The sequence below is a fragment of the Mandrillus leucophaeus genome, unplaced genomic scaffold (genome assembly GCF_000951045.1).
Source record: "Mandrillus leucophaeus isolate KB7577 unplaced genomic scaffold, Mleu.le_1.0 Scaffold161, whole genome shotgun sequence".
In the NCBI taxonomy this organism is placed as follows: Eukaryota; Metazoa; Chordata; class Mammalia; order Primates; family Cercopithecidae; genus Mandrillus; species Mandrillus leucophaeus.
Window position 1 is genome coordinate 1,794,857 of NW_012101599.1, and position 6,117 is coordinate 1,800,973.

The following is a 6,117-nucleotide window of genomic DNA, read 5'->3' on the forward strand; positions in this document are numbered from 1 at the left end:
AGGAGATCGAGACCATCCTGGTGAACATGGTGAAACCCCGTCTCTACTAAAAATACAAAAAAATTAGCCAGGCGTGGTGGCGGCGCCTGTAGTCCCAGCTTCTAGGGAGGCTGAGGCAGGAGAATGGCGGGAACCTGGGAGGCGGCAGAGCTTGCAGTGAGCAGAGATCGCGCCACTGCACTCCAGCCTGGGCGACAGAGCAAGACTCCGTCTCAAAAAAAAAAAGAAAGTGAGGCCAGTACTGGGGAAAAGACCAAGGTACCACCGAAACCAGGAAAAGGCCATTGAAATTAGGGAAGAGGTATGAAAAACGATAAAATGGAAGGGTGCCAAGAGACAAAGATCTTCTCCTTCAAAAAAAACCCATGGACTGCAAGAGCAGTGGCCAGCCCCGATCCTCACATTGTGACCATGCGGTGTCCACGGGCATACTCGGCGCTTCTATCAATAGATGCTTTTGCATTTCTCACACAGCTTCCACTTACATGGCAGCATGGTAGGTTACCACGAATCATGGAAGCTTGTCATGAATCATGGAAACTCATTATAAGCTGTAAGAGACCTTCGCCATCTTGTATCCAGGAAGCCTGGAGAAGTGATATGACACGTCCAGTGTTAGCTAACAGCCCCGGGCGTTGGGTCAGATTGAGAACCTGGACCTCTAGAGTCCAGTCCTATGTTTTTCTCTCTCAGTGTCCTCGTTTTTTTCTCTGTTTGTTTCATGTTGCTAATTCCAACATTACGGTGACTGCTGTCTACACGACGACTCTAGCAGTGGCGTTTCCGAGCCTCTCAGCCATCCATGTGTGTACGCAGCATCACATGCAGACGGTATATGTTTGCTCTAAAGGCAAACAGCTGCAGTGGAGGAAGCAATTAGCAAATTTCTGAATTATCCTTCTGATTCCACTTAAATTCCAAAAGCTAATTGGCCAAAATGTTCCTCCTTAATTAGAAGCAATTAATATGTGAAACTAGGTTTGTATTTCACAAGAGACTGTGCATTTCACGATTGAAATCGCATAGTTCATTTACTAATGGCCTCTAATGGCCTGTAATCATAAGGCAGACACAATTAAGGTGGGATTTTCAAAGTGCAAGTACGGAAGGAAGCCTGAATGTATGAATTATTCTTCTGCTGCTGAGAATCTACTTTGAGCTGTAAAGTATCCACTGAGGGCTGTAAAACATACATCATGCATGCACACCCTTGCCCAAACACATCCACATGCATAGGCAGTCCTGACCTGTCACCTTTGACCCCTTCTGAATTCCCTCCTCTCTACTGTCACTCCCTGTCCCTGGGAAGACTTGTCTTCTCTCCCTGACTCCACCAAGACACCCACCCTCGGCACCAATGCCAATAGAAATCTATCCATGATAAAAACGCTGATAGTCGGACCCCCTCTTGGGTGGCAGTAATACCAATAACCAAAGCCCCCGCTTCCTGCTCAGTATGTGCCATGCTATAGCTTCTCTCACTAGGTGAACCCAATAAATAAGATGTTGGCAGAGACTAGAAATGAGCAGGAAAGAGTGCGAAGATGCAGGAGGAAATACGAAAGATGAGAAAGACGTGGGGCAGGGCGGCAAGGATAAGAAATAAGGAATTATGGAGATGAATTCAGAAGGACAGAGGAAAGGGCCGCACTTGGGTTAGAAGAAGTCAGCAGAGTTGAGGCAAGGACAGGCATTTCTCACTACACCACCCAGGTGGTTTTTATGAGAAAGGCGGTGTTCTAAAGTGAAAGTAGAAAGATGGATCATTAAAATGCAGCGTCTTTGTTTTATGTACTGATGTTTTCCACTGTTTTCCTTTCATTGTTCAAAATCAGAGCATGATAGATGTGTTTAGAGTAGGGTCCACAAACTACAGCCCGCAGGCCAAATCTGGACCCAACTTGTTTTGGTAAATAACGTTTGCGCAACACAGCTCTGCCTATTTATTTATGTCTCGTCTAGGCCTGCTTTTGTGCTATAATGGCAGTTAAGTGGTTGCAACAGAAACCACATGGCCTGTAAAGCCTAAAACATTTACTATCAAGTCCTTTAAAGAAAGAGTTGCCATCCCTCCCTGACCTGGAGCATAACATCTCCGCACCAAACCAAGCAGGCACTTTTAGCCACTGCAGAGACCGCCGGTGCTATTTCTTGCTACTCCTCAAACACACCAGGCACTGTTCTGCCTCAGGGCATGCACTTATTCATTCCTGCACCTGTAATATCAGTCTCCCAGGCAGACACGTGGCTCATTCCCTTATGAAATTCAGGTCTTTGTAGAAATATTGTCTCTTCACTGGGACCCTGCCTGACCACCCAGTTTAAAGTTGCAAATCCAGGCCAGGCGCGGTGGCTCATGCCTATCATCCCAGCACTTTGGGAGGCTGAGGCGGGTGGATCACGAGGTCAGGAGATCGAGACCATCCTGGCTAACACGGTGAAACCCCGTCTCTACTGAAAATACAAAAGAAAAAAAAAATTAGCTGGGCATGGTGGCAGCGCCTGTAGTCCCAGCTACTTCGGAGGCTGAGGCAGGAGAATGGCGTGAACCCGGGAGGCGGAGCTTGCAGTGAGCCAAAGATCGCACCACTGCACTCCAGCCTGGACGACAGAGCGAGACTCCATCTCAAAAAAATAAAAAATAAAAAAGTTGCAAATCCAATCCCCACCCCCACCCAACATATCCCCTCTTCCTTTACTACTTTTTTCTCCATAGCACTTACCATTATCTAACATCCTTTATATTTTGCCAATGTATTTGTTTCTCTTTCTTACACTACAAGAATAATGTCCACTCTTGGAAGACAGGAATTTTTTACTGTTGTAGCCACTGCTTATTCCCAAAGTCTAGAACAGAGCCTGGAACATAGTACTCTCGGTTTAGTACAGTATTTGTTTTTTTTTTTTTTTTTAATGAGACCTACAATGCGTCTGCAGTATTATTCCTGTTTCACAGATGAGAAAGCTAAATTCTAGGAGGTTAAATGACTTCCCAGAGATTGCAGTGCTGGTAAGGGTGAAAGGCAGCCATGGATTCCTGAGTTTGCTAAAGGATCTCGATGGGAACGGTTTCTGGAGCTCCTGGTCGCTTCCACTGCTTGCTCACGCTGAAGCTAGCTCAGAGCATAGCACCCTGCCTAGACCCAGGCACCACGCTAGGCTCTGTGCAGGATAAAAACATGCATACGACAGTTCCTGACAAAAAGAACCTTAAAATCTACCTCCTTCTGTCTCTAGAAATATACATCATCTATAAAACGTAAGGACACATATGTGCATTCTTATTTTCGTGTGCTTTATTTTTTATTATGAAAAAATTGTAAACACACAAACAGCATAGAATAACAAAGTCCCTGCATCCACCACCCAGTTCTGACAATTGGTAACAATGATTCTGTTTTATCTGTCTCCCTTGAATTTTTGGCTATTTGCTGGAATATTTTAATGCAAATTCCAGACAGCACATCACTTCACCTGCAGTTTTTCAGTATATATCCCAAAACTGAGGAGAACTTTTTAAAAACCGAATTACCCACTATTATTACAGCAAACAGAATTAACAAGAATTCCTTCACATCAAGTCATATCTAATTCACACTGAAATTTCCCCCAATTGTCCCAAAGATGTCTTTGTGTGTGTATTTATTTTCTTCTATTTTTTGATGTGAATATTTATTTTTGAGATAGAGTCTCACTCTGTCACACAGGCTGGAGTGCAGTGGTACGATCTCGGCTCACTGCAACCTCCACCTCCCAGGTTCAAGCAATTCTCCTGTCTCAGCCTACCAAGTAGCAGGGATTACAGGCGCCCGCCACCACACCTGGCTAATTTTTGTATTTTTAGTAGAGATGGGGTTTTGCTATGTTGGCCAGGCTCGTCTCGAACTCCTGGCCTCAAGTCATCTGCCTGCCCTGACCTCCCAAAGTGCAGTGACTACAGGAATGATCTACCATGCCCAGCTGATGTGAATATTTCTATAATAAACCTGTCTTGTTTTGTTTTGAAACAAACAAACAAAAAAGCTATAATTTGTTATGTTATGAAGAAATGTGTAAGATAAAGTAAGGTAAATGCACAACTAAGTTATAATATATAATATGGTGCATTATTTTATTTTATTTGTTTTTTATAGAGATGCTGGTCTCACCATGTTGCTCAGGCTGGTGTCAAATTCCTGGGCTCAAGTGATCCTCCTGCCTCAGCCTCCCAAAGTGTTGGGATTACAGGAGTGAGCCACCATGCCCAGTCTATGATGCATGATTTTTAAGAAGGAGTATATTAGGTACAATGAGCTCAAAGGGATGGAAAAGATGTCCTGGAAGATGTGGCATTTGAATTTGGCCTTGAAAGCTAGGATTTCAGCAGACAGAAATCGTGGGAAGAGCATTATCAAAGGGAAGGAAGAGCTTGAGCTAAGTCCCAGAGGATAAGAAACTAGAGGTGGCCGGGCGCAGTGGCTTGCTCCTGTAATCCCAGCACTCTGGGAGACCGAGGCAGGTGGATCACCTAAGGTCAGGAGTTTGAGACCAGCCTGATCAACACGGTGAAACCCTGTCTCTACGAAAAATACAAAAATTAGCCAGGTGTGGTGGCGGGCACCTGTAATCCCTGCTACTCCGTAGGCTGAGACAGGAGAATTGCTTGAACCTGGGAGGCGGAGATTGCAGTGAGCCGAGATCGTACCACTGCACTCCAGCCTGAGTGACAGAGATTTTTGTCTCAAATAAAATAAAATAAAGTAGCGGTGCAGCTGAAAAACAAACAGCCCATTTTGCAGGAGCAGTTGCCACCCATGAGCTGTGGTTCTGAGTGTGGTTCTAGGACTGGTAGTTTCAGTGCCAAGTGAGAAACTGCTAGGCATGCAAACACATCGGCCCCGTCCCAGCCCCACTAAGTCGGAATTTCTGGGTTGGAGGCCCAGAAATCTGGGTTTCAATTAGCCTTCCAGGAGATTCTTAATCTTCTGAAAGTTAATAGGTGCTCCATGTAAGGTGCACTGGAAGAAGGTGACGTTGAAAGCTAAACTGAAGACAATGGCCATTATCTGATTGCAAAGCAGTGACACCTTCTCAAGACTGTTGAACAGTTACGTGATCGTACCCGTGATTTAGAGCTCCCTCCGCCAGACGGATGAGAGGTGCAGAAAGAGAACCTTGAAGTAGGAAGATCATAGGAACCTTTTATATTGGTTGCAAAATGGAAGCAGAAGCAACCTGTTGTTCATCATAAACGTGTTTCCCAACATCCATTCACTATTCGGGTCCCCATAACCTAATTTCCTTCTAGAGGAACCATCCCATTTCCCACTGTCAGTCTGTTTGGTTCAGACAGTGCTGCCTTCCTCGCAGGGTCCAGGGTTGTTCATGTGTCTCGGACTGTCCAACAAGAGTATCACATTCTCTTGGCCAACTTTATTGGTTTAAGGATAAAAGCATGGACCAATCAGAATGTGTTACATGTTGTGACGCTTTGTCTGAAACACAGAATGTGCCTTTCCATGGGTCTTTAATCTAAAAATCTTAAGCTTTCTTAAGGGAATTCAGTATGGGGGCCTTTTCCGAGAAAGGAACAAATACAGCAGAAAACAGATTCAATGAAGGAAGAGAGAGAAGTCAACTCTGATCACATCACTTGAACCCTGGGTCAAGCTGTACCTAAAGCTAAATCTATTTCTGCTAAACTTTCCTTTCTAACGGGCCTTTGTGCTCAGGGCAATTGGAATGAGATTTTTTGTCTTGATTGACCCAAACTCAGTCACGGCTCTGGACTTCAGATAAAGGAGTCACAGATTCATAAGATGTTGGCAGGCTTTGGACTATGATTCAGAGACGAGAGGGAAAGTCACGGGCAATTGACAGTGTTGCAGGATGGATTCCACGAGAAGCAGGCTGTGAGAGGGAGCCTTGTGTGCGGGGAGAGCACCGGGGGGTGGTCCCGGGTCAGTGCCTGTGGGGGAGTGAAGAAGCAGCACTGCGCCCTGCGGGAAGTCAAATTGCCATGCGGCTGAGCCTATGAGGAGCTGAGATGCCCTTTGGAGTTGGCTCAAGTTAGGGCAAGGAGGCCAGAGCCTCATGCCCTCACACTGACCGTCATTGGATGCAGGCGGCCACCAGGAG